The 21,843-nt window shown below is 41.0% G+C and overlaps 1 pseudogene; it reads left to right on the forward strand.

The window, feature by feature from the left end:
- The first annotated feature begins 15,788 nt into the window (after positions 1-15,788).
- Positions 15,789-15,884, forward strand: LOC136156794 (U6 spliceosomal RNA; annotated as a pseudogene).
- Positions 15,885-21,843: the final 5,959 nt, after the last annotated feature.

The following is a 21,843-nucleotide window of genomic DNA, read 5'->3' on the forward strand; positions in this document are numbered from 1 at the left end:
ACAAGAGGAAGAGCAGACAGGGGTGGAAGAAAGGGCAAGAGCTCAATGCGGATTATGCCTTTGGATGAAAGCATGGAAAGAAGCACTTATTATTTTACAAGGTTTGAATTTGTTTTGTTTTGGTTTGGATTGGGTGGAGATTTTTCTTCCTATTCCCTTTTCTTTGTGTGTGTGTGTGTGTGTGTGTGTGTGAGCGCGCATGCATACATGGGTACAGTGAATGTTTATGTTGGACTATTTCTTTCTATAAAAATTGATGTTTGAGTCAGGCTAGCAGTAGAGAACTTTGTGTGGTGTGATGGAAAAGCAAAGATGGGAAACATGAAAGCTTGAAGTGTGAATTCCATCTCTACTACCACTGGTTGAGTGGCCTCGGGCAAGGTAACTTACTTCTCTGAATCTCACTTTCTTCGTGTGTATTATGGTAGTAATAACACCTACTTGAAACAGGATATTAAAATGGGATGTTTTTCTCTTGGAACTGCAACCAAGGAAAGATGGCAACAAGTACCCCCCTCCCCAACAAACTCGGTCTAATAAGAAAGGCTAGACAGATGCAGACAAGTTTGCCTATTTGTTTATGCCAAGTGAGTTATTAGGTCTGGGAGAGGGATACTAAAGTATAATTTTCAAAAAGTTATAAAGCAAATGAAGTACAAGATTATCCACATATAAGTACAAGACTACCCACACAAACTCACCACTAAAACCCTGGCACTAAGAGAGGGAAGAGCTGGGGAAGGTACCTAAGGCCATGGCATGCAGAGAGGAAAATAGTCCGCCTGATTGGCTGTCCCACTGATACCTACATCTCCAGGGACCCCTGGCCTCCATCTGTCAGGTCCATGGGAGTTACTCCGTGGCTGTCTAACCTGACAGCCATGGTCCCCAGGGACTGTAGGCTGTCTGTCCACTCTCTTCCACACCCTAATCAGAGAGCCCCTGAAACTTTGGGGTGCTCTGTCATAGTATTTTGAGGGATGAGGCTGGGTCTGCTGGAGGCCCCATGAATTTCCCCGGGTCTGTTGGCCTCACAGAGCACACCCTGGACATGGAGATTCTTTCCGGGTCTGAACTCTGGGAATCAACTCACAGAGTCTCTTTTCTCTGGGATCACCAAACCCACAGGAGATATTGGTATTTCCTCTCCAGGTCTGACCCAGAAAATGCAAGGATAGGCTTGGGTTCAGAATCTTCTCAACCACAGTCAGAGATGAGTTGGTACTAGTTGTGGTTGGTTTTCTCAAGCTCCTTAAAGAACTGAACCCAAGGCTTTTGAAAGTAAGAGCCGAGACTTTGCAGTCTTTGTTCTCCAGATCCCTCCTGACGTTCCTCCCGGGTCTGAGGGACAATGCCAGACTCTGGTCTGAGGCCAGCTGGCAAAAGCATCAGGGTGGAAAGAGGTGGGAAACCCCAGTTAATACTTCACGTCCTCTTACCACATTCATTTTATATGACGTACACCTTAGGTGTGATCTGCAATATTCCAGTTTTCATTAAGACCTGAATGGCTCAGTGTCCCATGGCAGCTGGCCCTGAGTCATCTTCCAGCTGTGGGTCTGTGGTCAAGTTTATCTGAGCACATTAAGGCCACGGGCACAGACCACAAACCCCGGGCTTGAGACAAGCTGTTTGGCACCCACTGGGAGTCTCAGAAACCCAAGCCTACGGCACAGCAAGGGGAGCAGGAAGGGAGAGCAAGAGTGAGGGGAGGCTGGTCTCCCGTGCCCTGTCCACATCAGGGCAGAAGCCCTGCCAGGATCAACAGCCTGCCTCCTGGCAAAGCCTCTGCCAGGCTCCCTCAACACTGTGGTCACCAAAGGACTGTGTTTTTCCTGAGATGTGGATTTTGAAATGACCTCCTGAGGTCTGGCAAACAACTGAGTTCTTAGAGGAAAGAGGACAGGGAGGTGACGCCTCGCTCCAAGGGGGTTATGAAAGCGGAGCAGGCTGTTACCGCATGGGAATAGTGCTACGGCATCATCAGTGAATGCGCAGTGTTCACCTCCACGGGGCAAAACTGCAGCCAGGGTGTGAAATCAAGTCACAGAAATGTGCACCCCCAAAGGAGACCACTGGGACAAATTCTAAAATGATACTATTCCTCAAACCACTTCACTTGGCTCATCTCTGCTCTCCTCTGCTTGAGCATGCACACTCATCACCTTGCCAATCTCCTGCCTCTGCTTCCTGCCTGTTTTCCTACTCTTTGCCTTCTGTCCTCTCTCATGACCTTTTTTTCTACAGAGGAAGCTTACCTTTACATATGTGTGCTAAGTCACTTCAGTTGTGTCTGACTCTTCGTGACCCTACGGACCGTAGCCTGCGAGGCTCCTCTGTCCATGGGATTTTCCAGACCAGAATACTGGAACAGGTTGCCATGTCCTTCTCCAGGGGATCTTCCCGACCCAGGGATCGAACCTGCGTCTCGTTCATCTCCTGCATTGGCAGGAGGGTTCTTCACCACTAGCGCCACCTGGGAAGCCCACCTTTACAAATGTGCTGTGTGTGTTCAGTTGTTTCAATCATGTCTGACTCTTTGCAACCAATGGACTGCAGTTCACCAGGCTCCTCTGTCCATGGGATTCTCCAGGCAAGAATACTAGAGTGGGTTGCCGTGCACTCCTCCAGGGGATTTTCCTGACTCAGAAATCGAACCCTTATCTCTCGCGACTCCTGCATTGCAGGCAGGTTCTTTACCCACGGAGCCACCTGGCATGCCCACCTTTACACATACTTAATTATGGAGCATCTTAGCACTTGGTGCATTTTGATCCACAGCAGAGAGCCCCAGTCAGGCCCTGCGCTTTGCGGGTCTTGCCCTGATCATCCTCTGCTGTGCTTTTCTCCATGCAGTGGGCAGTCTGCTAGGTCAAGAGAGCATGATGACCCAGAGCCCTCAAACCACCAACTGCAAACATGGTCCCTGGATTTCCCACTCCATTAGCTGCAGACAGCTTCTAGAACCCACACTAGCTGCTTCCCTGTGTCTTTCCTCCAAAATTCATGAGGCCCTGGGGGTAGAGGGCAAGGGGAAGGTGTTTGTGAGAAGAATGGACAGAACATGGACATGTGGACTGAGGTGTTCACACACTTGCCCAGAGGGTCTCTTAAGCAGCCAGGAGTTGGCTCTCCCTGTGTATTTGTGTTCTAGGGCAGGATCTCAGGGACTCTGAGAATCCAGACTCCTTCCAAGACATTAGGAAGGTATACTTATCAACTTAGGATGATAGAACATATTTTATTCAACAGCTTTCAGCTTGATGTATAAAACTAAAAGAAGATAATATGGAACAAATCTATTTGTCCTCTTGCCCCCAACGTTGTAAATATGAGGGGGTGGGCCTGGACTCTAGTATCATGTGTGGGGTTTGTATTCACTCAGATTTATCTCCTTTCCTATGAAGACTCATAAACTGCCTTGAAGAAAATAAAAGATATGCGGAGTGGTTAGGTTGGCCTTGATGACACAGTAAGAGGCATGAGCAAATCCCAACTTGGAATTAGATTGGCACATTTTTTTTCTGCCTCTTCAACTCTTCCAACCTGAGCCCTCAAAGTCAAGATATTCCAAAGGCAGATTTTAAAGGGCTTTTTAATATTTTGCTCACTGTGCTTATCTGAAGTGCTACTAACTTCACAAGGACGCGCTTAAGGAATTCTTTACTATCACGTCGGTATTTCAGGAAGATTTGATTGGTTCTGACGAATTCCTTGACTTCACAAAGGAGGTACATATATTCTGTACTGTGGAGACTCTAAATGAACTTCCCTGTACTGGTTGTGAGCTTATCCACTGTTGCCTTTAACCCCATACTGAAAGTGGAACTTGCTAAGCTCTAATGCTAAGTCATCATGATGGACTCACAATAAAGAGCAGTTTGATAATATGAAAAGGTTACTGCCCAGTGTCACTGTGGGAAAAGTGTTTCCTTGACATGAATTTATACTTGAGTAGAATGGTTAAGAAATATTTTTATTGATTTGTGAGATGGCAATTTGTAAAAACTTTGCACCACATAGCTTTTTGAGGTTGGCAACAGTACCATTAAAAAATAAGCAGGCTGAATTTTCAGTCCACACGCATGCTAAGCTGCTTCAGTTGTGTCCAACTCTGTGCAACCCCATGGACTGTAGCCCACTAGGCTCCTCTGTCCATGGGATTTCCCAGGCAAGAATACTGGAGTAGATTACTATTTCCTTCCCCTTAAATGTCATATATATAAAGTACTTATTCACACCTATACCCATGCACAAATTTGATCTGAATGTTTTGGGTAGGATACTCAAAGATCTAACAATTAAGAAAAAAGTGTTTCCTCCAGCCCCACAGACTTCTTTATTTCCCATTCATGAAATGTACATATTTACATATATTATATATGTGCTTTGAAGGTTCATCCTGAAAACAGGAAACTTGCCTTAATCTTGACTGACTTTAGACACAGTGAGACATATTCATTTTATAGTTCAGAGAAACTGGTAAAATGTCAGACAAGCTTAAAACTGAATTCTGACCAATCCAGTGACTAACTATAAAGCCCAGGAAAAATCCTTCAATATGCTGAAAACCTCATCTGTAAAATGGGAGTAATGATAATAATCATTACTACCTTATAGATTATTCTGAGAACTACATAACAGCAGACACATAGAATACTTGACCTACTACCTGACTCATAGCAAATGCTCAATAAATGATGGATGTGTTTGTAATATAATTATTACCATTGTTTTTTTTTAATTAGTTCCTGAAATTCACTTTTGTAGAAGTATATCAATTCTACAATTTGTCTACCAGTTTCTTCCAAACAAGTATCTGGAGTACTTTATTTCAAAACTTTATTTTGTCAGCTTCTGACTGCTTCCTCTGATGAGGTCAGAACCAATGGCCCAGGGTTAGTGTAAGTTCCTTGCCTGTACCTATTCTTCTGGCTACAACTTAGAATATAAAAGCACACCCTCAAAACAGCAGAGAGCTATAAAAGGCTCATATGAAGTTGAGAGAAGCTCTCAACTTCTAGTGGGACAATGTGTGCGTTTCTAACACAACTGAAACATTTTAACTCCAGATTTTAAATGCTTTCCCTAGTGACTCAGCAGTAAAGAATCTGCCTGCAATGCAGGAGGTGCAGGAGCCCTGGGTTCAATCCCTGGGTTGTGAAGACCCTCTAGGGAAGGAAATGGAAACCCTGGAGAATCCCATGGACAGAGGTGCCTGGTGGACTACAGTCCATGGGGCCGCAAAGAGAATGACAGGCCTGAAGCGACTTAGCACGCAGCACCTCACATTTCACCAGCTTCTAACAAGCCCCTCTTTGTTGTCGTCATTCAGTCGCTCAGTCGTACCCCAACTCTTTGCGACCCCATGGACTGCAGCACACCAGGCTTCCCTGTCCTTCACTGTCGCCCAGAGTTTGCTCAAACTCCTGTCCATTGAGTCCATAATGCCCTTTTTCCCCCCAAAATAAGGGCAACATCGCCATCTACTGTTTCTATTTCACAATCACTGAAGAGAAATTGCTTGCTCTCCTCAATGTAAAGCTGGGAAAACTGCTCTACCTTATAAAACTAATAAAGCAGTTTCTATTTCAATTTCCAGAATAAACTCCATTTCCCCGAGATTCACTGTTTGAAAATCTTTTGTTGGGGCCTGACGGTGGCTCGATATTGACAGCGGATCTTGGCTAAAATTTTAAATTTCTTCTCTCGAATTTTGTACCACGTGTCTCTGTCTTCAAGCCTTCACCCTCAACTTAGTTATACTTAAAACTGACTAATAAATGGCAAATCATGTGTGGTTTGATACCTCTGCCTTGAAAATTGGACTGGGAGGTGGGAGAAGCTGGAGAAATTTTGAGAAGCCAAGCCTGTGGTTACTGCTCAGAAAATAGTTATCCTTGCTTGACAGAGCTACTTAAGACCTGGGAAAAGTGGAGTCAGCTATGTAGATCAGCTCTGTGGTACCCCAACCCCAGACCCTCAACCTGTCCCACCCCACAGACAGCTGACAGCTCTGTCATCTCCTGGATGTCATTTTTTCCTGTGCTTCTACCATGATTTATTACTGCATACCAACAAATGGCTAATACAGAGCTTTTTATTAACTGTAAAGTGGTTTTGGAAACAGTTTGTATGAAAGGCACTTTGCAAAATCAAGCCCTAAGTACTGTGTGAAGCTGGAGAAGAGGTACCCTTTCTACATTTATGTATGTACTGGTCTAGCATTTTATTTTTCCATCACCTCACTTGGCCCTGGGAAACATCTTTTGTCTTGGAATGGCTCTCTTCCACACTTTGGTGTTAGTTCAGTTTCTGGTGAACTGTTTCTGCCCCTGGGTGTGTTCCTCAGACACCAAGACTGCAAGATTCCTGTGTAATAATGTGGGAAGGGACAGTTAATTTTCCACAAACAATAAAACATAAAGTGTCTTTACCTCCTACCAGGATAAACTGCACACCCCTCACAAAAAACAAGGACCCCAGTTTGCATGTTGGGCAGGAAGCAAGATGATTTAGAACAAGTAAGGTTTTTCTCATCTTTGGAAGTATATTCATCGTCACCGCCAGCCTGGATTCCAACCCTCAGATTTCAGCTCTTTTTGGGGTCGTTTCCCTCCTGGAATTGGGATCAAAGTAGACACAACTCATGGCCTGGCCAGGGTACACCCCTGGGGGAGGCGGCTTGGTTCACTTTAGAGCAGGCAAGGGGTTTTCCAAAACTAAAAGCAGGGAAGGAGAGCATTCAGAAAAAAATGCTGTTAACACGTGATGTGCACTTCTCCCCCAGCTCCTCCCCTGCTGCTCACAGTTACTCACAGATGTTTAGGAACAGCCTCAGTTAGTCAGTCAGTTCAGTCGCTCAGTCGTGTCCAACTCTTTGTGACCCCATGAATCGCAGCACACCAGGCCTCCCTGTCCATCACCAACTTCTGGAGTTTACTCAGACTCATGTCCATCAAGTCGGTGATGCCATCCAGCCATCTCATCCTCTGTCGTCCCCTTCTCCTCCTGCCCCAATCCCTCCCAGCATCAGGGTCTTTTCCAATGAGTCAACTCTTCGCATCAGGTGGCCAAAATATTGGAGTTTCAGTTTCAGCATCAGTCCTTCCAATGAACACCCAGGACTGATCTCCTTTAGGATGGACTGGTTGGATCTCCTTGCAGTCCAAGGGACTCTCAAGAGTCTTCTCCAACACCACAGTTCAAAAGCATCAATTTTTCGGTGCTCAGCTTTCTTCACAGTCCAACTCTCACATCCATACATGACCACTGGAAAAACCATAGCCTTGACTAGACGGACCTTTGTTGGCAATATAATGTCTCTGCTTTTTAATATGCTATCTAGGTTGGTCATAACTTTCCTTCCAAGATGTAAGCGTCTTTTAATTTCATGGCTGCAGTCACCGTCTGCAGTGATTTTGGAGCCCAAACAGCCTAAGTAACCTCCACTTCTATAGTCCCTCAACATACGAAGCCACAGAAGCCTCACCTCAGCGCCTCTGATTCTGGTTCAAATGTAATTAAAAACACAACTTAGTTTTTTTCTTAAGTTTTGATTCCCTTATCTCATTTATCCCATCCCTTAACCCACCCTCCTGAAGAAGGAAACGGCAACCCACTCCAGTACTTTTGCCTGGAGAATTTCATGGACAGAGGAGCCTGAAGGGCTACAGTTCATGGAATCTCAAAGAGTTGGACACAACTGAGTGACTAACACACTTAGCCTACCCTCCACCTTGGGCAACCGCTAATAAATGATCTCTGTATCTATGAGTTTGTTGTTTTTGTTTGTTTGTTTGGGTTTTTTGTCTTGTTTTGGTTTGTTTTCTTTAGACTCTATGTATTACTATCCTGGGGTAATTATAAATTAGGCTCATAGATAGAGTTTTTTAGACTCCAAAGCAATTCCAGTTGCAAATTCTGGTTATAGGTTGTTTTTTGTTTGTTTTCCTTTACTCATTATGTCAGTATATTCACCTGGAGTCAGGAGTTTGGACAGATCAACTTCCAGATCTCCTTTACTTCACAGTGGGAAGCTCTCTAAGATTGTCAGCATTTTCTAAGAGTTTCTGCTCACACCCTGAGTGTGCCATGAACTGCCTGCTGTCCCATGTGACTTTTGAGGTCCTACAACTGAAATGCATATTGAAAATATACTAAAAATGCCTTCTGGGCACTATGGTTTCAACTTTTTTATTCTCCACCTTCTTTTAGATATTGGCCCAGTAATTCCTTACTATTCAGCATCTTGCTGCTTTCATAAATACTTTTTCATATTTCATCGTGTATTTTTACTTTTGTTCCACCGGAAAGGTGGATTTAAATACCTAGCCCACCTTATTCATTGAAATAGGGACCATTTCAGTTTGAATCAATAGTTGTTATAGTAAATATGAATTTTATAGGGTAAGTTTCTTTGCTCAACAATAGATACAAATGTTTCACTTGCTTTAACTAGCAGGAAAAATAAATTATTAATGCAGTGTAAGTAAAGCCACTCCCTTTCCTCCACTGGCTAAGAATTTCTTCTTTGCCAATTCAGTTCTAGGACCTTTAAATTTGCAAAATTGAGACAATGAATAAGGAAGAATGAAAGGCTTTGAAACATGTTTGAGTGGTTTATATTGGAAAGGGCTCAGAGTTACTAGAAATAGAAAAAAATTCAAAATCTGAGAAAGAAGGGATGAAAATATAGTTTGTAGGATTGGTCTTGGAGTCAAGTTAAACATATGGAGAAAGGGGGAATAAAGGCTTCCCAGGTAGCTAACTAGCCTCTGAGGTAATAAAAAGATATACAGAAAGATAATCTTAAAAGCTTTTACTGTGTTTTCAGAATGAAGGAACTCCTAATAAAGTCTTGAGAGCTCTTAGAAGAGAATTAAATTGATTCTCTAAAAATTTATTAGATTTCAGAATGATATTCCTTCAAATGACTCTCTCCATTTAATCTTTTACAAAACTACCTGGGTTTACTCTGATTATGTCATGTGCCTGACAAGTGTTCATTTTTAATGATAAAATAATATATAAAATTCAAATGGCATAATTTATCTAATAATTCCAAAATTTACTGAACGTTTAGAATGTTTGTAATTGTTAAAATATTGGAGTGAACATCTATTTTTTATTATAAGACATTTCTAACATGAATGTTCCACTGTCAAATCTTAACAGTTTTTGACATTGTTTCAGATCTTTTGCTTTTAAGAAAAAGAAAATTTAAAGATGTGGTAACAGACCCATTCTTGATAAAATACTCCCAGCTCCCTCCAAAAGATGATCAGTAATGTGAATTTGATATTATTCCTGAATGTACACTTTAAAAAATAGATGTATGCATCAAAAAGCAATATGCAACATTATTTAGCTTTTAAATTTTTTCCTAAATGTCATCATACTGTATATGAGTTTTTCTGATAATATTGTAGTTTTGAAATTTAGTCATGTTGATACATGTAACTCTAATTCAGTTATTTTAACTTAGATTTATTATATTTTACCTATCATTTCAAGATGTCTATAGTGAGAAGATTTTCAGGTAACCAGATCTGTAATACTACTAGCAATAGACGTTCTCAGCATCTTCATATACAGTTTTTAATTTCTTTTCCATTATGCTTTCAGAGGAAAAAAAAACCCAGGAGCAAAGTTTACAAGATAAACATTTTTATGTTTAGGGCCACCATTTCCATTGTAGAGTTGTGTTCACTAAGATCCTTTTGGTAGATTTTGATTAATATTGTCATATAGCTTTCTAAGACAGTTGTAAAAGTAAATCTGACTCACTACAAACACATTAGCATATTTGATTATCATGTTCAGATATTTTCTAATTTGAGTAGTTTTAAATGGCACTTCAAACTTGCTTTAATTTGTATTTCTTTGAATTTGCACTGGGAATTTGCACTGGAAGGAACATTTTTCCTGGATAAATATTTGCATTTCCTTTCTTGTTATAAAAAGATATTTAAAATTTCTTAAGAGATCTTTATATTGGCTCAGCTTTTTGTGCTCTTTCTAGAAAACAGCCACTTCTACTTGAATTGACTATTTCTCAATGGCCAAATACACACTTAGGGCCTCAGCTAGAAGAAGCAAGAAATAACTTCTCGACTTCCAAAAGCAAAAACCAGAGGCGGACCCTTCAGTAGAAAGAACTACTACAAAACCACCCTGCATTGTCATTACTGTTGAGGTAAAGTAAACAGAGCCACAAATGAAATAAAACAGATTGCAGGTTTAATTCAGTTTAACAAAATCCACTGAGAATCAATTTTGAGCAGGAATCATCTGTCCTGAGGCAAGGAGGAGATAAGGAACTTAGTCTTCAGTGTATGGCTGGAGAAAAAGGAGGATGGCCTAAGGAAAATAAAGACAGACACTGCTTTCTGGTTCTTTGCCCAGCCCCATAAGACAGAAGGACAATAGAAATGTAAAAGGGAGACTGACTATTACTCTGAGGGGGCTGGATGCCTCTCCTAACAACCAGTGAAGAAGGGAATTCTGCAGTGCTGGTAACTTGTGTCTGAGCTGTTCTGACCCACACCCAGCAGTAGAACTGTCCTCCACGGAAGTTTCAGATGGCAGCAAGCTGTAAGAAAGCGCTTCAGTCTGGGGGCCTTCCTGGAAGCTTTGCACCCACTTGGTTGAGTGTCTGTGTGACATAGATTGGTGATGGTAATGAGTATTTACCGTATTTGCCAGCTCGTGGACTAAGTGTGGGCTATTTTTCCTACCTCAACTTTCTGCTTTGATCTCTGGACCTCTTCACTTAGCAGATAGCCCCTCTGAACACCAGCTTGGCTTTCAACTTGGGTTTAACACTTTTATCTCTGCTGTCATCATAAGTGGTTCATAGATTAATGTCTATGTGCACATGTTTCTAAATAATACAAAAAGCTTTCCTTTTTGTAATCTTCATATGCAATAATTCATAATCTAAATAGGATTTTTGGTTCTCAAATAGACGTGGAGTCATTAGAAAATGCTTTTAGTTGTAATAGGGGAGGACGTTAATGAATGAGAAATTTCCTAACCCCTCCCTACTACAAATTACTATAAAACAGATTACAGCCCTCCACCTTCATCACTACCACTCCTCCTTCAGTTGAGTCACAAGGAAACTTGCATTCCAGTTGTGAACCGCGGCCTTAACAGGCGATTTGATGACCAAAACAGAGTACTGTTGGCACTGACTATTCATTCTCCATCACTGCCTATCATGCACAGATGAATAAGAAATGAAAAAGAAATGCATTTATCTTTTAAGTGGAGCAATTTGAATTTGACTCAGTTTGGAGAAAGATGGAGAATTTTGTAACCGTTCTTCCTTTTAAGTTGACACTATTAATGTGCACAATTATGTTTGTCAGCACCCTACTGAAATGTGAAAATGTGGTTGAAACAGTTTTTAAATAAAAACATAATGACCTACAGCGGAGAGCAATTATAAAAAAATTTTTCAGCACTCAAGCCAAGTAATGGACCTTCCTCACTGGCCCTAACTGAGCCTTTAGATACATGCCAAGTACAGCACACACTCTACTTAATTTCCTTTGCTTCAACTCTCATTATAATTATGTTTATTTTAAAAATCAATGCCAAATTGGCTTCCTTAGATGTTGGCCTTGCAGTTTAAAGAGTTTGTATAGTTCCTAAGATAGTGTAAATTATCTACCACAAATATCCCAAACCATTTGGCGGGGGGCAGGCGTATGAGGTTTTACTTTTCATACGGTTTAGAATTATGACTTAAAAAAAAGTTTCTGTGGTTTTCCCTTAGAATGGGCACTAGAATTTAGTTTCTTGGTTTTTAACTCAGTCATGACTCATTCTCTGAGACCCTGCTTCTATGTCATTGTTTGGGGCAATATTTCTTTGTCCTGCACATGCTTCTCGCAGGCACATCAGGACAGTACATCTGTGAAGCCCAGTGAGCTTCTCAGGACAACACTATATGAAGGGCTTTGAACTATGGATCAGAAGACCTGGGTTCTGTTCCAGATATGCCCCTTACGAAGTCAAAGCCTGGGTCATGTAGCCTCTCAAGTCTCAAGTTTCTTCACCTTTAAGATGTAGATGAAAATATCCACTTTCACACCTCCCAAGGTGAGCAAGGACCAAATAAGACCATGTGATAGCTTTGTAAACACTAAAATATATTTCTAAATCTCAATCTTTGGGGAAGCCAGTTATGTTGTAGTCTAGAGAAAAATATTGGTTAGCGCTCTTTCAGTTCCAAGTACTTAAAGTAAAAGCAGGATTAAGACTAACAAAAATATATTGGCTCAACAGGCAAAAATGAACTGAATTTCAAATATAGGCATACTTTGTCTTATTCTGCTTCACCTCATTGTACTTCGTAGATTCTGGACTTTTTACAAATTGAAGGTTTGTGGCAACACTGAATTGAGCAAGTCTATTAGTGCCATTTTTCTAACAGCATTTGCTCACTTTGGGACTCTGTGCTATAATTTGGTAACTGAAACTCCAATACTTTGGTCACCTCATGCGAAGAGTTGACTCATTGGAAAACACCCTGATGCTGGGAGGGATTGGGGGCAGGAGAAAGGGACGACAGAGGATGAGATGGCTGGATGGCATCACCAACTCGATGGACATGAGTTTGAGTAAACTCTGGGAGTTGATGATGGACAGGGAGGCCTGGCGTGCTGCGATTCATGGGGTTGCAAAGAGTTGGACACGACTGAGCAACTGAACTGAACTGAATATTTCAAACTTTTCATTATTATTATATCGGATAAGGGACTTGTATCTGAGATACATAAACACTCTTTTTTGTTGTTCAATCACCAAGTTGTGCCCGGCTCTGTGACCCCAGGGACTGCAGCATGTCAGACTCCTCTGTCCTCCACTGTCTCCCGGAGTTTGTTCAAATTCATGTTCACTGAGTTAGTGACGCTATAAACACTCTTACAACTCAATAATAAAATGACAAACATCTCAATTTAAAAATGGGCAAAGGATCTAAGTAGATTTTCTCCAAGAAAGCAGCCAATAAGCACAAGGAAAGATGCTTGACATCATTATTCACCAGAGAAATGCAAATCAAAACCACAATAAGACATTACTTCACACCCACTAGCATGGCTAGAATTTAAATGTCAAATAATAGTAAGTGCTGGCAAAGAAATGAGAACACTTGCTGCTGGTGAGAATGTAAAACAGTGTGGCCACTTTGGGAAACAGTTTGGCAGTTATTCAATTAAACAGAATTATCACATGATCCAGAAGTTCCACCCCGTTATATATATATATGTATATATATATATATACACAAAATAAATAAAAGCACAAATCTACCCCAAACATGTATATGAATTTTACAGAAGTGTAACTAACAATAAGCAAGAGTGAGAACAACTCAAATATCTATCAGTTGACGAGTGGGTTAATAAAATGTGGTTTTTGTGTACAATGGAATATTATTTCACCATAGAAAGAAATTATACCTGCCATATTATGAATTACCCTTGAAAACATTAGGCTGAGTGAGAAGACACAGAATACCATATATTAATTGTATGATTCCATATATAAGAAATAACCAGAATAGGCAACTCTGTAGAGACAGAAAGATGGTTGCTAAGCATGGTTGCTTAGGACTGGAGAGAAGGGGAGAAAGGGGAGTGATAACTAAATGGGATAGGGTTTCTTTTTGAGGTGATGAAAATATCCTGAAATTGACTCTGGTGATGGTTGTACATATTTCTCAGTGTACACTGAATTATACACTCTAAATGGGTGAATTGTATGGTATCTGAATTATGCCTCTTTATAGCTGTTTAAACAAAAATAATAGCTTATGTACTGATCAGTCGAGTGTCCAGGCCCACTCTCACCCATTCACAGCTCTTCCTCCATCTGTCGGCTTCTTTACTCGGCAGCAGAGATGACAACTAGTGGCTCCCAGCTGGGCTTTTACCACTTCCTTTCCCAGCTCAGGCTGCCATAACAAAACATGATGGACTGGGTGGCTTAAACACAAAATTTTATTTCTCATGGTTGTAGAAGTTGGGAAGTCAAAGAGAAAAGTTTCAACAGGGTTCAGTTCCAAGTAAGGACTCTCTGGTGTGTGCATATGTTGGGGGTTTGGAGAACACATTCTGATGTCTCTTCCTCTTCTCATAAGGACTCTAATCCTACAGGATTTGAGGTCCATCTTATTTAACCTTAGTTACGTTCCAAAAGGCCCAATCTTCAAATACGTTAGAAGTTAGCACTTCATCGTACGAATTTTGGGGGAGGCATAGGCATCCAGTTCATAAAAACTCCTTTTTCAAGCCCAGGTGAAAAGCACACTTTTCCCCCAAGGGGTTAGCAAACCCTATGGCTGCCTATCCTTGGCCCAATTTCGACCATAAGCTTGTTTTTCTAACACTTTGACTAGCTATGCCAGAGTCAGGTGTCCAACCCAAAAGCCTCAGGTGGGTTAGTCCCACCAAAACAAGATAAGACAAGAAAGAAACTATAAACTCTCATCAAAGAAAAGGGGCAGAGTGAGGCCAAATGCTAATGCCTACTCCACAGTGCAAGGCTACAAGCCAGGGAGGCTGCATGCCAGGGTTGGGTGGTGCAGAGACCACTTCCGTAAGCAAGGGTAAATCATTAAACCTCTCTATGACCTTAACATCACCAGACCAAAGCACTGAAGACAAGGAGAGACAACACGTGAAAGCCCTTAATGATCAGAACCCTCAGCACTGGAGGGCTAGGAAGGAATTTAGTGATCTTCTTATTTGACAAACTAAAAAAAAAAAGATCTACTCTAAAAGAAGATGTAAGACAGCCTGCTATGAGAATCAAAATGGCTTTCACATCACTAGACTTGAGAAAGAAATTTATTTGCTAATTGTAATAACTTTAAGCATACCACTTCATCTCCCTCGGTCTCATTTTATAAGTTAACTCTCAATAATACTAATACTACTAATAACAGATGTATTAGTTAACTATGGACTTTCTTGTTGGCTCAGATGATAAAGAATACACCTGCAAGCGGGAGACCTGGGTTTGATGCCTGAGTTGGGAATATGTCCTGGAGGAGGGCATGGCAACCCATTCCAGTATTCTTGCCTGGAGACTCCTCATGGACAGAGGAGCCTCGTGGGCTACAGTCCATGGGGTTGCAAAGAGTGGGACTTGACTGAGCGAATAAGCACAGAACAGCACAATTAACTACTTGGGGAGAATTCCTTCACGATGTTTACTACACCATCACAATCTAGTACATTTGAAATATCTTGCAATTTTGGTTGTCAATTATACATCAGTAAAACTGAAATTTAAAAAAATTAATTAAAAGAAAATTAAAATAAATTAAAATAAAATAAAATATAAATTAAAATTATAAAATTATAATTTTATATATTATATAATATAATAATTATATAATATATAATAATATTATACTATATATTATATATAATTATAAAATAAAATTAAAAGAAAATTTTAAAAAATCTTATAACTATTCTTGAGACTAAATGTGCAAATGTAGCACACTTTACAAAAGCCAAAAGTGACATATTCAGATGTGAGGTTATTGGATTTGAAACATAAGGAAGTTTCTCTGGAATGTAACATCTCTAGGGAGAGGAAATTGAGTATAAAATTTTACCTTTTTGTAGGTGGTCTCATTAGTGCAAAGCTCTGGACTTAGCTCTGGACAAAGTTCTTGAACCGCCCCCCACCCCCATTACACCACTTTGAGACCCTGGACCTCTGAGAACTTCAGTTTCCTCTTCTATAAAAAGGGGATGACAGCGCTCACTTTGGTAGCACATACACTGAAACTGGACCAATACAGAGATTAGCAAGGCCCCTGTGCAAGGATGTCAGGAAAACACATTCTTCTATTTGGAAAATAGATAAGCAACAAGGATATATTGTACAGCACAGGGAATTGTAGCCATTAGCTTGTAATAACTTTTAATGGGAGTATAATCTGTAAAAATACTGAATCACAATGCTGTACACCTGAAACTAAAATTGTAAATCAACTATACTTCAATTATAAAAGTGGGAGTGGCAATTCCTACTTGAGATACTCTAAGATTAAATAATGACATAAAAAGCCTTAAATCTAGTGGGTATTCAGAGGTCTCAGCGACTCCTTTCTCTCATCTATGTGACAAGAGCAGAGTTGGAGTATCCTGCAATAACTCTATCCCAAATTGTTTCCCAGGCAGTTTAGTTACTCCGCCAGAGTCCACGTTAGTCTAAGAAAAACAAAGTTTTCTATTCTGAGGGAGACAAAAATGTGCTTAAGGAAAAAAAAAGCATCATCTCCGCTCCTGAGGGCAGGATCCAAGACTTCTTCCCTTCTCAAAAGAGAATGAAGTAAACGTTGAAGTCACAGATGTCATTGTCGACAGGAGCCACACGAGGGAGCCTCTGTCAGAGAAAACACACATCCTGCAGTTTCACACACCCTCTCGCGGGCAAGGCACGCACCGCTCAAATATAACCTCCGCGTGGGGGAGAGGTGCTCGCTGCCTTGTGAGACAGGGTCTCCACGTGAGGTGAGCTAGGAACCAATTGCCCGGTGGGGCGGGGTCTCCGCGTGAGGGCGAGGCGCGCGTTGCCTTCTGGGTCTGGGTCTCCGCGTGAGGGAGAGGCTCGCGTTGCCTTCTGGGGCTGGGTCTCACGTGAGGAAGAGGAGCGCATTGCCTGGTGGGAGGGGGTTGCTTCGCGGCCAGGGGGAGATCCACCTTGCTTCGCCCCTGAACCGCAGAGAGCTGACGAGATCCTAGCCAGTCAGTCTTCAGTTCGCTCTGATTGGCGTTTGATAACACTGAAGTCAAAATAAGGACGAAAGATCTTTTTTAAACTATTAATAGAAAATACGTTCAGGTTACGTTATTTTTTTTCCCAAGACACTCTTCACCAAATAATGGTGAAATTGGAGAACTTCCAAAAGGTAAGACCTAAGTCACAATGACAGTTATATTGACTGGACGAGAGGGGACCCGAAGAGAGGAAAGAGGGAACGAGGAGAGGAAGGCAGGCGGGTGGAGTCAAGGTTTCTTTAGTTGGTCTGCACCTGAATTTAGTGTGACTCAGGTTAAGCAGGAAAATCCCCTTCAGTTAGGATCCTGGGATTATGTCAGCCCTCTGTCTTACCTCTTAGAAAAGAACCTCTCGAAAGACTGCAGGTTTAACAACAAATGAGGATCTGCTTCTATTTGTGTATTTTTCGACACAGTTTTCTCAAAACAGGGCACCTGTGGGACCGAAATGTTCAATAATCCTCAAAGAACAAAAGCCACCGAGAAGCGTTTAAAGCGCAGTTAAGATAACAGCCGGTGCCTGGGCGTGGTCAAGGGGGTGACTAATTTCTTAAGCAAATACTTTGGCACCTAACTAAACACTGGCTCCTTTTGCTTCTGGACTTGAGCTTTTCACCCTAACTCTGTCACCCTCAATCAGAGTGGGCTGGAGCCCCAGGGCTGCCCCTCCACGCTCACCCCCAAAATGACTTCTGGCACAGAGCTTGGGTGTTATATCGCTGGGGTTGACATTTTAAAAATACGTTTAAGGAGGGTGACTTTGCCCAGCTCCCCAGCCCCAATCATCCTCCCTCGCTATTCTCTGCTTCCTCCCCTTGTTCATGAGTCTTCTTATTTATATTTGTTGTTGTTTAGTTGCTGAGTTGTGTCCAACTCTTTTGTGCCCCATGGACTGTAGCCCTCCAGGCTTCTTTATCCTTGGGATTTCCCAGGCAAGAATACTGGAGTGAGTTCCCATTTCCTTCCCCAAGGGATATTCCTGACCCAGGGATGGAACCTGTGTCTGCTGCGTTGCAGGTGGATTCTTTACTGCTGAGCCAGCATGGAAGCCAAAGTATTAGAGATATAATAACCAATAACCACTTATTAAATGACCCCTTCTTCAAATAATTATATCCTAGCGATTACTATGAAGGAGACTAAATTACTGATGCGAAAGAGTAGTTATTGTAGGTTCGGCCTCAAGAATTCAAACATATAAGAAACATCTTATGCATGTTATTACTGTGTAGTTGTTACCATTAGTTGTAGTTGTTAGGGGTAAACCAAATCACCCGTCAGGAAGCTCCGGTCCTAACAAAGCTCCATGCCTATAACTTCATCCATTGTCCTGTCATCAGCAGACTTCCCCTTTATATAATTTATTAATTATCTCATTCAAAAATCCTGTAGTGAAACCTTCTATCTGCTCACAACTAAGATAAGCCACTGGAGATAAGAAACTGATTACATCAATTACTTAATCTAATTGGAAAATCAAATATATAACAATGCCATGAGCCAAGAAAAAAGATGGGAGGGCTGCAATGGTTTGGCAATGGGATGTCAGAGGAGTTTCACAAAGAAGCTGTCTTTTAAGTTGTGTCATAAAGAGCAAAATGTTGCCAGTTGGGAAAAGTCATCTGTAATGTTTTATGTAAATGTTTTTCTCATTCATAAAGTTTGTATAAGAGCATGGATTTGGGAGACACTTGGTCCTTAGATACTTGACAAGATAAGGCATTGATGGCAGATGCTGTTTCACAATGACAAACAAATTTGTTAATTTTAAAAATAACTCAGCACTCTCATTTAGTTCAAAAATGTACTGATACCATAGTATCAGTGAAGAAGTCAGAATGGAGTAAAGTGGGAAAGAGAAAGGATGTGAAAATCCCTTAGATTTTAGGTGGGTACTTAGAATGTCCACCATATATTCCTAATAGTACCTATCAGTCAAGGTTAAATGGAAAACAATTTACATGGTCCATAGGGTTCATAAGATAAAAAACAAATCAGTTCTTTTGCTTATCATTCTCTTCATTTAATTAGACATTCAGCAACCTTCAGTTCAGTTCAGTCGCTCAGTCGTGTCCAACTCTTTGTGACCCTGTGAATCGCAGCACGCCAGGCCTAAGTGCCCATTAAATTGTAAGCCCTGCATAAAGTCACTGCGGTCAGGGCGCTTCCACACTGGTGTGAAAAACATAGAGCAAAGAAAGCAACTCCAGTGCAGGCAACGAGGCTATGGCAGGGGCATGTGGATTAGCATAGAGGGGTAGAGCAGAGGAGGGACCTCCAATGTAGCCTTATGGAATCAGAAAACTTCCCATAGCATATGATTCTGAGCATCATCTTGAGTAAGGTCAAGGACAGACCAGGCAGTTAAACTGGAATGTTCAACTGCAAGGAAGCAAAAGCCCTCTGCAGATGGTTAGTCTGGCAGAAGTAGATCGCTCTCACAGGACAGTGGGAGCTGAAAATGAACTTAAGGAGAGGTTCATTTTCAGAATGATGTAATTAATATGGGAGGCAAAGAGACAAGTGAGAACTATATAATCTTTTTATATTGTCTTTTTGGTCAGTCCACAAGGTTTGGGTCTAAGTTAGAGGACTGTTAAATCACTTCAGTCGTGTTCGACTCTGTGCGACCCCATCTCTGGGATTCTCCAGGCAAGGACACTGGAGTGGGTTGCCATTTCCTTTTCTGATGCATAAAAATGAAAAGTGAAAGAGAAGTTGCTCAGTCATGTCCGACTCTTCGCGACCCCATGGACTGCAGCCTACCAGGCCCTCCGTCCACGGGATTCTCCAGGCAAGAGTGCTGGAGTGGGGCGCCATTGCCTTCTCCAAAGTTAGAGGACTAGAAGAGAATAAAGATTTGGACTTAGTTTTAAGTGGGCTTTGCATGGGTTTGCTGAAGAATTAGCATAGGAAACAGTGCAAAAGATACAGAGTCAAGGAATGCAGCTCTAAAGTGGTGTCTTAATTCCTCAGGAATGTATCCAACATGTTCAGAGGATATGGAGGAAGACAGCCTTCAGTAGAGAGGAGCCCCAAAACTTGGTCCACATCAATACCCAAGGAAGTCCACCTCTACCAGGTGAGGGAATTACTCCTCTGCCCTGGCTTTATAATCCCAAATGGTTTCTTCTCATCATGTTAGAGTTAGAGCAGGCTTAACGTTGTGCGGCTCCCAGTGTTGGAAATCAGAACTGAAGTCATAGCAAATCTATTGGTAGAACAGAGATAGAGATTTGAGTTGTTTAGAAGGAAAACATCAATAAGATCAAGCGATGGATTGTGCTAGGGGGTGAGCAAGAAAATAGTCACTCATGGTGCTGTGATTAACTGAGTATCATTTTATTTCTAATTCAGGAGAAATGGGGGAGAAAGAGCTTACATCAACTGAACACTGTCCATATGCCACTTGTTTACATAATTTATTTAAATCTCATAACCCCTCTCTGAAGTGGACAGTATTATTCTCAAATAGAGTTAAAGAGCAAGACTTTAGAGGGGCTGTGATCACAGTAAATAACAGTCAGGACAGGAACAGGGGCCAGGGTCAGTTTCCCTGGAAAGCCACATCTACATTTTGATTTCTTCTCACCAGACAACCTTCCAGTATATCTATACTCAACTTCCCTGAAAAAAATATGGCCTCCTGTAGTAACCAGAAAATAATATTCCTTTCACTGTACTATACTGGTGACTTTCTTAAATAGTTCCTTGAACAGCTATTCCAGTATTACAAGTTCATCCAACAGAACATGTCAGCTCTCTCTCTGTGTAACCTGAGCTAATGTGCAGCTTTCTGCCAAAGAGCTAGTTCTGTGGCATGATTTTAGAAATAGAAGAGTATCTTTGATGTTTTGAAATAGTTAAGCATGTTGGAGATAGAAGTGTGACTTTTCCTTTATCTCCATATTGCTATTTGCAAGATAGTGATACCTTTTGGAAATTAATGAATATTTTCATGGATTTATATCTTAGAGTGTACTTTTCTGGGATTAAGAGATATTTCATGTGATTTCCATGTGATTTAGGAAGGGGAGAATTAAATGTAGAGAGCATTGTTTTTCTTTTTATTTCTTCAGCCATGACACCTGTGAAAATTAATGAAGGTGATAAGTAAGTTCAAGTGTGTTTCTTCTAAGGATCAGAAACAAATCCAATCAAGAAATGAGAAAAAATGTGATAAGGAGAGGAATATATGAAGTGAATAGAGTTTGAAATTATAAAATCATGCTCAAATTGCTAATAAATTTCAATACATAGGAATTAACATTTAATGAAGGATTATTAAAATTGATACAGCAAGAAATAGAAAACCTAAACAAACTATAACTGTGAAATAAAATCAACATAATTTACATATTGCTTCTAAAGAAGATTCTAATCTCAGTGATATTTTTGGTAAATTATTTCAGTGGATCAATAGCTAATTGTCATGTTGGGTTCCAGATCCTCTCATGTTCTAAACAACCCCTTTATTCTGCTGCCACATGCATACCTTTCCCCAAACTTGCTCAGCTTCCTGTTTCAATTTCAGATCCACCCATAACCTAAGCTGGAAACCTTGATGTCTTCATCATCTCATCCCCTAGTCTCTCCACCTAACCTCATTACAATCCTATTGCCTTTAATTCTTTCTCGATATAATTTCTGAATCTAAACTCTCCTTTTAATTATTTCTGCTACTCAACTTGATTCAATCCTCCTTCATCCCTGACATCTCTCTTTAGAACTATTTTAACGACCTTCCATCTGATACTGATACCACCAGTGCCCACTGGCTCCCCTACTGTAGCCCAAAGGTAATGGATGTCTTCTAGAGAAGTTAATTCTGTTACACTTTTTAAAACTTTGGGGGGCTTACCATTGTCTGGGCATGGTTCAAGGGTAACAGAGTGATCTGCTGAGAATTTAGTGCAACATAGTTGGAAAAATCAACCAAACTGCTTCAATTAGAAAAAGTATAGTACTCTGTTTTGGCGAGGGAAGATTCTGTTGCCATTCTAAATGCATTTCTAAATGGCTATTATAT

Source organism: Muntiacus reevesi, chromosome 1, assembly GCF_963930625.1.
Source record: "Muntiacus reevesi chromosome 1, mMunRee1.1, whole genome shotgun sequence".
In the NCBI taxonomy this organism is placed as follows: domain Eukaryota; kingdom Metazoa; phylum Chordata; class Mammalia; order Artiodactyla; family Cervidae; genus Muntiacus; species Muntiacus reevesi.